Genomic DNA, 11,551 nt, shown 5'->3' on the forward strand with positions numbered 1-11,551 from the left:
AATTTATTATGCACTCAGTAGAGAAAAATGCACGGGAAGGATTCACCGAAAAGCAATCCAAATCCCGATGCTCCTCGTAGGACGCTCCTCGCGCGGAGGAGTACAGAATAAACGCTTCCCGGCGTACGGACAAAGAACCGTTTCGTTTCGAAGAACTCATATCGAGATTATAATAAATCATGCTGTACTACATGCACGTACAAAGAAAAGGGAAGAGAGAGAGAAAAGAAAGAAAAATGCAAGCAACACACACACACACACACACACACACACACACACAAAAAGGGAGGGAGAGATAATAAAATACGCTTACCTTGATGTTACGGTGGCAATATCTCCACATGCCATATTCTGATAGTGTTACAAACAATGACCAAAATCCAGCGGGAATCATTAGCTAATCTATGGCTCCCGTCTGGATGTATGATGTACCACCTTGCCCCGTGGAAACATTTCGTCGCATTACACCATTCATGTCGCACGCGCGGAGCTGTAACGCGACACGAAGCCAATAGGCGCGGTCACAGGGTAGGCATATAGAAACGGATGCAGCCGTTACAACGCGTACGAAACATGGCGGTAACAATCTGAATAACAGTCTGGTGCGAAAGCTACTGGTGAACTGGCATGCACCAAACAGCATAAGAAAAATTAAATAAAATAAGTATAATATGATTCCTGAACTTTCAGGATAATGGCCATACAATATTTATGCAGCGCCGAGGCTAACGCCGCATCGTCATACGTGCTGAAAAAATTTCAACACGCCAGGCATCTATTTCGAAGAAACAGAGTCAATGAATCAGGTGCAAACGACCTGGAAATTAATAATTAAATTGGACATCAACGCACTAGAAAAAAGAGCGGAACAGATGGAAAATTACATAGATCAAATCAGCGAGCGATGTAAGAGCATCATTGGACTCGTTCAGTTTACGTATAAAAACATAATGCAAATAATACAAAAAGACAATGCAAAATTAACACAGTTCTTAACGCGACTGGGAACTATCTGCTACACTAGAGACAGCAAACGAGGACTGATAAACGCGATTGGCGCGATAAGCAAAACGTTATTCGGCACCATGGATGCCGAGGACGAAGAGCATCTCAATGAACAAATACAAATGCTGCAAGAAAACCAACAGACTCTACTTCACGCGACGAAAAACTCAGATCAAAATTATCAATGCCACAATAGGGCACATGGATGCATTGGAAAAAACGATCACGTACAACGAAAATATACTGCGGAATGTCACGGCACGGATGGAGTTGCAGCTTGCGAAATATACACAACGCGAGGACATGGACGAAAATCTATTAATACTGCGGACAATAATGACGAACCTGATAAAAGACGTAGAAAACACAATCGACTATTTGTCACTGACCAAAGACGGGATAGTACACGCGCGGCTATTATCGTTGGAAAAGATCATAACAGAGCTGCAAGAAGCAGCGACTCAACTGACCGAAGGTCTACATTTTCTGTTTACAATACGGGTGGAAAACTGGCGTACGATCCAAAAATATATAACGATAAGGGCATATTATAATAAACCGGACATTTACACGATTATTCGTTTCCCGACAATCGTTTCCAACATTTAAACTAATAAAAACTGTATCATTACCGGTACGCAACCACGATACTTTCACATTTATAAAAATTCACCACCCGTTAGTAACGACAGATAAAGAAAATCATCACTACATATTATCAAACGAAAACAAACTACAGACATGTATACAAAACGGACAACTGTACACATGCGAACGAGATTTTCCTGTCTATCATATTAACACGAACGCATCATGCAAGGTACAAGTCTATGTAAATGCGCCGGGCCAACTCAACAACTGCGAATAGCGATGCATGTCTAATACACCCTTGTGGATAACATTAACGGAACCACAAGCATGACTATATTCGTGGATAACAAACCAAAAAATAAGTATCCAGTGCGATAAGTTACCGGAACAACAATTAGAGTTAAGCGGCACGAGAAAAATAAAAATTTACGGAAAAATATAAACTAACAACGCCCGAGGTAACATTACGTAGCGACAACTGTCGACGAAATATATACAGGCACAGTTATCAGACTTCAATTTAACGTTCATGTCGCGCAACAGAAATTAATCAACTGATAAAAAATATTAAGTTACAACGGATAATAAAGAATCCACTCGAACTCGCTAGACTAAGCGTATTAGAAGACGAAATAAACAAACAGGTAGACGAACATATGTATATACTCAGAAATAGCCATTTTGTACATCCGATTAGCTTTAGCGGATTAATAGTAATTGTAACCGCTACCGTTATAATAATTGTAATTATAAGGAAAAAAAGAAACTGCAATAAAGAATCCCCCGTCGTAACACCAAAGCGACGAAGCAATGATGTACTAACAGCAAATGTAAAACAAATGTAAAAATAGATGTAAAAACAAAATAATAACTCATGTAAAACTTAACTATAAGATTAGCATAAGCATTGCGTACCGCGTCTCAAAATATTATTGCACTATTAGCATAAGTGCTAAGCTAAAAGAAAACTCCCTCTCGTTTTCTTTTTTCAAGGGAGGGATGTTGCAAGACAACCTAAATAAAGCAACTCGACCTCATAACATCGCTGATTAACCAGAATCCCAAGGATTCTGACTAACTCGAGAATTATGGATTAAGTAATTAAAATGAAACTAAAATAATAAGAAATAATGCGCGCCCACGCTGATTGCAACCAATGTGCAATTCGGCAAGGACGCTAACTCTGACAACACGTGTCGAAACGCTGACGCACCAAACAACGTTTCGACACGAGGACGCGCCGAGGCCGCGTAATCGGGCCGCGTAAGCGGACCGATAAAAGAGCGACGAGAGTAATCAGACGGGGGCCTCAGAATCAGAGGCATGGACATATGAGTATCGACGCATAGGATTGCTAAGAAAGTGTGACAGTTCACGGGTGATTCGATAATAACGAACATCGAGTGTTAAAATAAAAACTGTTTATTAAAAGATCGCATGACTTCTTCTCTCTCTTCCGCCACTATCTCCTCAATTGCGTCCGGAGCGGCACAACACAGATATAAAAATTTTATCACAGATAAAAAATACGAACGCATAATATAATAATAAAGATATAATTTATGCATTTCTAAATTGGAAAAAGATAATATCGATTGGACAGGCGCGTGCTTCGGAAAGGTGCACATCGGAAGGAACACAGTAATAAAGAATAATAAGAAATGTTGTGCGGGTCGTTTCGGGAGAGGATTGGCCTGGGAGTCGATTGCAGGGTTTTCGTTTTGAATGATGACATTTTAGCTTCGTTAATATTATAAATTTTAATAAACTTTACACTTTGCACTTATTAATTCGGATCGCGACAGACGTGACGGCAATACAAAATTTTAACGAGTCTCACTCCTAGCACCAGTCTCCTGTTTTTTCCTGTTTCAGGCGGCCAGTCCTTGCAGCGTAATCATAATGATCGTCAGTGTTCGCGGTATATTTCTGGATTGCACGGTAAAGACCATGCAACACGATTTAGCAATTGACATAATTTATTCAGGATATAAGATTAAGTAGAACGATAACAAAATAAATATAAACGGTTATAATTTAGCAATCATTATCAGTTAATAAAAGTAATAATAATCGGGGATTCGAGTCATGCTTGATGCAATCTCTGTCGTGCTCCAGGAGGATTATTTGTATATTTGCCAATGGCGTTGGAGGGTGTCGCCGCTGCAGTCCGACTTGCATTCATCGAGTGAGAGACCAACATCGCTCTGGAGTACCGGTCGTGGGGATTCGAGAAAATATACATATATATATATATATATATATGTATACTGTAATATATACTGTAATATATGTATATGTGTGTATGTCATTGTATTATTGACTTGTTGTTCTAGACACGTTACTGCGATAAATATCATCACATGCCTCGGTAGTCGAAAGGATAAGATGCTTGCCCGATAAGCAGGAGATCCAGGTTCGATTCCTGGCTGAGGTGGTATTTTTTTCGCAAAATAATTACGAGTTTTCACGACTGGTTCGTGACGCACACCCTCCCTTTTTATTTGGCGGATAATAAAGTGTCGCTTACTTGCCGCAATCCGCTTCGTCAGCGGTTGGCGCGATTGCACTCTTGGCGCTCGAGACATCCCTCCCCCTTCGATAGAAGAGAACTACGGAGGGTTCCGTGTATGTGTCCTCTTGACGCTCGCAATAGAAAAATAATAATTAACTAATTCTTTATTTGTTTAATCTTTTCTTTTTTTTTTTTAGTTTAGAAATGCATGAATTATATTTCCGTCGTGTTACAGATCGTATGGATGGTATCTTTATATTTATCTGTGTAAATGTAATTCGTAACATATTTTGAATTATACATTTATCCAAATAGATATAAACGACAATAGACGGTAATAAAGAAATAAATAATGTATAAGAATATGGAAATTGAGATAAAAAATAAATGAAATGACAAAACTCGTAAAATGTATAATAAATTGAGAGAGATAAGGCCAAAAACGAGCATAAAGAATAAATACTTGCATTTACAAAAAAACCTTATTGTATTGAAACAACATTTTTGAACGCGAGTCAATAGTAACTACAATTTTAATAATTAACTTAAACGGACTGCACTGAGCCTTCTTCAGTAAGTAATTCGCAAAAAAATAACAAAAAGTGAAGAGATCTAAATCGGTGACAGGTACGCACTCACTCAAGAATCGGCAAACGTCTTCGTAATCGATGCACAATCGTTCTTTTAAAAAAGTTATTATTAGCAATTATTCATCGTTCGTAGGTAAGAGTAAGTTAAATCTTAAGAGGAATAAAAAGCAGTCTTGATGTCAATATAACAAAATTAACAAACCAGTGTGAATCTAAAGAGAGAAGAATGGAAATAAAATAATAGCGGTAGTCAAATGATATGACATATTATCTTAATGTTAAATTGTAACTCAACTTACTTTGAGTGTCGATAAAAATTGATCAAATCGGAAAGGCTATGCAACAATCACAAAGAGGCGCTATAATATTAAAGAGATGTAAAATTAAAGGCAAAAACGAAAATAAAGATAATTAGGTAATTTATTAAAATTAATAACAAGTTTCTCAAAGATATTCTTTTTATTAAAAATAAAATTATGCGTATTCCAGTAATCGATTCAGTATTCTTCGTGTGCAATTACGTGCTGTTATCATCTTTTCAATGTGTGCGAAATTGAGGCGTCGTTCGCTGGAACGATCTTCGACTGAGGATCCGATGGATGATAGAATGACGAGACTTCTTGAGACAGATCACAGATTAATTTAATGAATCAACTTTTACAATGAAATGTACAGATTATAGCGTTCGTTTGGTAGTGTACACGTTGAGAAAATAGAATATATGTTCGCTAGGTAGATTGCACGCACTGGCTTGAATGGTTCATACGAATTGCGAGATCACATGATAAGAGAATGGTCGCAAACTCTTGTACTTTGATCAAACTTAACGAATGACTACGTGCTACTTCGTCAAGCTGAGATAGACGCACTTGTCATTGGACTTCGCTCTTTGAGAATGCTCGCAGTAAATATTCTTGTCGAATCCAAAGGTACTTGAATTCCGAGGTGGCGAGAGAGAACGAGAACCAAGAGTTTGCTACGATTCAGAAATACTTCGCTGAAAAGTCTCTCGCAACGACGATTAACACGTAACGTTATTATTACGAGTGAAATGACAAGTTTAAATTATGACGAGCTGAACTAATGAACAAGAGCAATAGAGGACGACAAGAGCACTGAGTTTTGACCAAAGTATGGTATACTTTTTATGAGCAAAGATTATGATCGATTGGCTGAGAATTTTGATAATGAGAGCTTTTTAAGAAGCTTGCAGGATCATCCGATTGATTTCGTTCTATCAGCGATGAATCATGTAATTTTCGACCAATTGATAGCTTACACATACGTTCCGTCGATTGCGAAACAACGCCGCCCTCGAAGAATGGCTAGTAAGCATAATTACTTCCGCGTGGTATCAATGGGCTACCTGGCGCCATCGATCGGATGATTTCGGGTAATCGATCGCGCGCTTTGCGTGTTCCGTGTCGCGCATTTAGGCGCGATTTATTTATAACAGTTTCGAACACAATGGATCGCTCAAATTTTTAATAACGAAAAAATATCTTTGAGAATCTTGTTATTAATTTTTAATTTTTATAAATTAATTAAGTTTATTAATTTGTATAAATTAACTATAAATTAATTTTATAAATTAATTATTTTAATTTCCATATTCTTATACATGAAGATATTATAATTCATGCACACATTTCTAAATTAAAAAAGGAAGAAGGAAAGATGAAACAAATAAAAAATTAGTTAATTATTATTTTTCTTATTATTCTTTATTATTGCATATGTTCCTTCCAATATGTATCTTTTCGAAGCACGCGTGCGTTCAGTATTATCAATGTTATCGACCTTGCCTAAGTAAATCAGGCCGATAAGTTAAAATTCTAGCGGGACCATGCAAATCATTATCGCGCAGTGCACATTGGATCAACATGGGCTCAGTAACGCCTTTCGTGACAGAAATTACAATCATACAAAGACAACAATGACGACTAGGACGACAACGTTTCTTAAAATAAAAATTTCCAAATCTGACTTTGCGTAGCAATATCTTCGCTCGTATGAAAAAGAATTATTGAGAACTATTGGGAACTATTGAGAAATATAACTATTCAGAACTATTCAGAAAACTATTGAAATTTTGTAGTATTATGGAACATTAGTATTGAAAACATGAATAGTTTACTATTGGATGAATAATTATTATAAGCATTTACTATTCATTATTATTAGGTGTACAAAAAAGTTCTGAGCTTTTTTTTGTAAAATTCAATCTTTATTCAAAAATAAACAAAAAAATATTAATCAGCGAAATATTCCCCGTTTGCATCAACGACCTTTTGCCATCTTTCGGGTAGCTTGAGAATTCCTTGACGATAGAAACTTACCGGTTTCGAAGTGATAAAGTCATCAATGCATTTTCGTATCTCTTCAAATCTCACGAAATGTGTATCAGCCAAATGATGCTGCAGCGACCGGAATAGGTAGTAATCGGAAGGCGCCATGTCTGGGCTACACGCCGCGTGCGGGAGAAGTTCCTAGCCTAACGCAAAGATATGATCCTGAGTCGCTTTCGCAACATGTGGTTGAGCATTGTCATGAAGCAAGATCACTTTACGACGTCCTTGGCCAGTAAATGGCCTCTTTTCTTCTAATGCATCGCTCAAATTGGTCAATTGTTGTTGGTAGCGGTCTGCCGTGATTGTTTCACCCGGTTGTAACAACTCGTAATACAACAAACCTTTCCACCAGATACAGATCAAAATCTTTTTGGCATGGATATTGGGCTTTGGCGTCGATGTCGATGAAGATTGACCAGGGTCAACCCATGATTTTCTACGTTTAGGGTTATCATAAAGGATCCACTTTTCATCGCCTGTAATGATTTTGTGCAGAAAATCTTTTTTCCGGAACTTTGAAAGCAAAGTGAGTGCAGTGTCACGCCGACGATTTTTGTTGTCTTCGAACAATTCATGCGGAACCCATCTGCCTTCCTTCTGAACCTTTCCCATCGTATGTAAACGTACGGAAATGGTTTGCTGCGTAACGCTAAGCTGCAAGCTCCTTTTCAGTTTGCGCAGAGTTTATATCCAGCAGTGCTTGCAATTCGTCCGTTTCAATCTTTTGAGGGCATCCAGCGGTTCAAGACTGAAATCTCCTTGGCGAAATTTTTGATACCATCTTTTACATGTAGTATGACTTACAACGTTCTCTCCATATGCAGCACAAATCATTGCAATGGCTTCAGCAGCAGTTTTCTTCAGATGAAACGCGAAGTGGATGGAAAATCGAATATGATCTTTTGTTATTGCCATCGTGAACACTACTGATTTTTGAGGTTATGTGCATCAAATGCTAAACCGTATGGCATTTTAGAAGACCAAATGTCAACGCTTTAAAACCGCAAAAGGGCGGGAAGATATATAAAATTTAAATTGTTATTTCGGTTGTATGAAATCTAAAGTTCAGAACTTTTTTGTATACCTAACATTATAAGTAGTTTACTGTTTGGAACAAATAATAATTGTAGGCACTTACTATTCATTATTATTAGAATTGTAAATAGTTTACTATTGGAGTGAATAGTAATTATAAGGATTTAGTATTCTTTATTAGACTCATGAGTAGTTTACTACTCATCTTCTTCTATTGGAATAAATAATTACAAATTACTAATTCGCGATTTTCATAAAAAATCGTGGAAATCTAATATTAATATTGAATGATATGCCATATTCTGAATAGTACGCGGATTAGTAATCTTTTTATTGTATTTTTTAAAATAATGTTAAATAAAATGATGTATATACAGGATGTCTTATTTTAAATGACGGATTGAGATTTTTCGAAAATTATTGATGAAAAATGGAAAAACGTTTGAAATAAAAGATATATGTTTTGAAGGGAGACAAATAATGGTAAAATTAATTTTCGAAAAAAATCAATACATGATTTCTCCGATTTTCTGCAAAAAAATATATATAAAAATATTAAGATAAAAATATTAAGATAAAATTGTCAAAAAATTAATAACTTTACACTTTACTCTTGCACATTTCAATATAAAATATAAAATATCTCATAAACTATTCAGTCTTTGCTATTATATCTTAATACTTTTATGCATAAAATAAGATAAATAAATTAGTGCATAGAAAACATATAGTTGTTTTTAAAAAAGAATTATGCAATTCGTAATATGTAATTACATGTTTTTTTTAAAAAGCAACACCATTTTTCTTACACTCCTGTATGAAAAGAAATTATTGAGAACTATTCAGATCTCTATAGTTACCAATTCAATTTTCTGTAATAACTTGAGTACTAACTATTGGCGATTACATGCATGAATAGCTATTCAATTACTATTCATACACGTAGTCGCCAATAGTTGCAGTTACTATTCAATTACGATTCATGCATGTAATCGCCAATAATTACTACTCAAATTACTACAGAAATTTAATACTAACTAGAAATCTGAATAGTTCTCAATAGTTTTGCATACGGGAGGACACGTAGAAAAAAAAATAAAAATAATTTTATTATGCAAATTGAACTCAAGCTATCGATCGAGCCTACTTAGAATTTGATCGGTTCGACCGTTATTGAGATCTGATAATCTCGGGTGCTCGCATCTTACCAGTTCGCATAAAGTCACACGGTAATGTTCGATTAACTTGACATCTAAGACACTACCATATCTCCTGATACGCTTTAACTTCTCTCGCTTGTATTACTGCTAATGGAGGTATTTTTTGAGTAACGTATAGTGGATCTTGAAGGAAATGCTCAATTATATTATTTGTTTCAAGAATTTTTACCAAATGTGAACGCATTAACTTATATTCGTACTTTACTTTGTCAGGTTTAATATTAAATAATAATGAAACCGCAAAAGCTACAAACAAAGCAAAAACACCATAGTCGTTACAATTTGGTTGATGTTGCACAGTAGGAAATTTGATAGAATATTTCTGAAAATTATATGTTGAAAATAATCTTTTTAAAAATTGTTCATGATGTTTTGTATAAAGATTGTACAAAGTTTTATTATTTAAAGAATCATGTATAAATATATTTTTTCTGTCGTAATAGCTATGTACCCCAATGTCTGTCTAATGGACCAGATGAACTATGTAGTATTTGTATATGTTTCTTATCTATTGATACAAGTTGTATATTAAGTAATTGTATTCGTCATGTTTCTACGGCCTTATATTCTGAACAATTTTGTAAGAGATACTGAAAATGTTCCACATGTATGTCTGTTAACCATTCACTCTAGATAATTATGTTTTTCTCTGTGAACATTAAAGTTGTAGATTTCATTGTTTGCATAGACATGCTTTTCGAGATTTCTTTTTAATTAATTTTTTTTTTTAAACAAGATTAGCGCTAATAGAAGCCGATATTTTTCAGCGCTTGTGGCAACCGTTATATAATTTTTTAAAAATTTATTAATTTTATATATATATATATATATATAATTTACAAGTTATGTACACAAAATATATACATATATGTTTATATTTTTTTTTAGTATATAGTATATATAGTATATAGTATATATAGTATAAATTTTAGTATATAGTATATATAGTATAAATAATTAAAAAAAGTTATTAATTAAAAAAATAAAATAAAAAAGAGAAAAGTAAAATTAACGTGAGGACGGGAAAGACGAAAGATTAATTTTTAAAAAGTGTTAATTTTTAAGATTAAATATATATACGTGTGTGTGTGTGTGTGTGTGTGTGTGTGTGTGTGTGTGTGTGTGTGTGTGTGTGTGTGTGTGTGTGTGTGTGTGTGTGTGTGTGTGTGTGTGTGTGCGCGCGCGCGCGTTATTCTTGCATAAAAAAATTATATTTAATGATCTCGCTCTCTTCTCTTCTTCTCTCTCTTTTTTTTTCTTTCTATAAAAATAGAACAACAATATATTAAATAACTAAACGGAGCTGTTTATTACAAATTACAAATAATTATAAATATGAGACAATAGCAGGAACGGCGGAATAGCAGGATTTTAGTGTCAGATAAATCTTTTCTTTCTTTCTTCTTCGCATTCTCTCTCTCTCTCTCTCTCTCTCTCTCTCTCTCTCTCTCTCTCTCTCTCTCTATAAATATAAAAAATAATACTCAGTAAAAATATTTCATATAAGAACATATATGTCAGAACGGTATAAATATTACTCCATTTATAAAATTACAATAAAAGAAAAGTACAATAATGATAACTTATATAACCTTTAATAATACCTATTCTTCTTTATAAATGCTATCTTGAAAAAATGCTATCTTGTCTTCCTCTTTCTCTTCTGCTTTTTAAACTGACCAATCCTAATATATTTCTTAATATTTTATTAAAGAATTTGCACTTCAAACAGTGACATTGTTTACTTACATATTTTCTCTGTATTAAAAACTCATCTATTAATGCATTCAGTCGATAATACATTCAATCGGTAATATAAATAGATAATATAATTACACTAATGACCCCGCGGTATAAATTCTTGCAATCGATAAAATCAATTTGACAATCGTATGTTTCTGTCGAATATAATCAATAGTTTAATATATTAAAAAAAACCATTTTAACATTATCTGTAAAAAACTTAATATTAAAATCTATTAATTCTTATAAAAATAAAAGATTTTATTAAAATTAGAAAATTATTTAACAGCAACTTGTAGTAATTAATAAAGTTTAATAAAATTTTAACCAAATAAATAATTATTAAAAGATAAATTTCTAATGAAAAGCTTTATTTATTTATATATTGGTTTTCAAAGGTAAAGTCTTCCAAAAAATTGTATGATTTAACGTATTGTTTTTAAGATCATATGAAGATCATCACAATTTTTTATAATGGAATTATATATTTCTCTTACATAC

General features: G+C 34.0%; 1 protein-coding gene, 1 non-coding gene and 1 pseudogene across 9 annotated transcripts in view; 2 read left to right on the top strand and 1 right to left on the bottom strand.

Moving 5' to 3' along the window:
* The window catches only part of LOC105426115 (uncharacterized), a 115,767-nt gene that overhangs the window by 40,248 nt on the left and 63,968 nt on the right, over nucleotides 1–11,551 (bottom strand). The gene's annotated exons all lie outside the window — the stretch shown is intronic.
* Nucleotides 695–1,614, top strand: LOC148935048 (uncharacterized; annotated as a pseudogene).
* TRNAI-GAU (transfer RNA isoleucine (anticodon GAU)) lies at nucleotides 3,962–4,033 on the top strand. The gene has a single exon. It is a non-coding gene; the product is annotated as a tRNA-Ile (tRNA).

Source organism: Pogonomyrmex barbatus, unplaced genomic scaffold (genome assembly GCF_055798465.1).
Source record: "Pogonomyrmex barbatus isolate J1 unplaced genomic scaffold, ASM5579846v1 scaffold6, whole genome shotgun sequence".
In the NCBI taxonomy this organism is placed as follows: Eukaryota; Metazoa; Arthropoda; class Insecta; order Hymenoptera; family Formicidae; genus Pogonomyrmex; species Pogonomyrmex barbatus.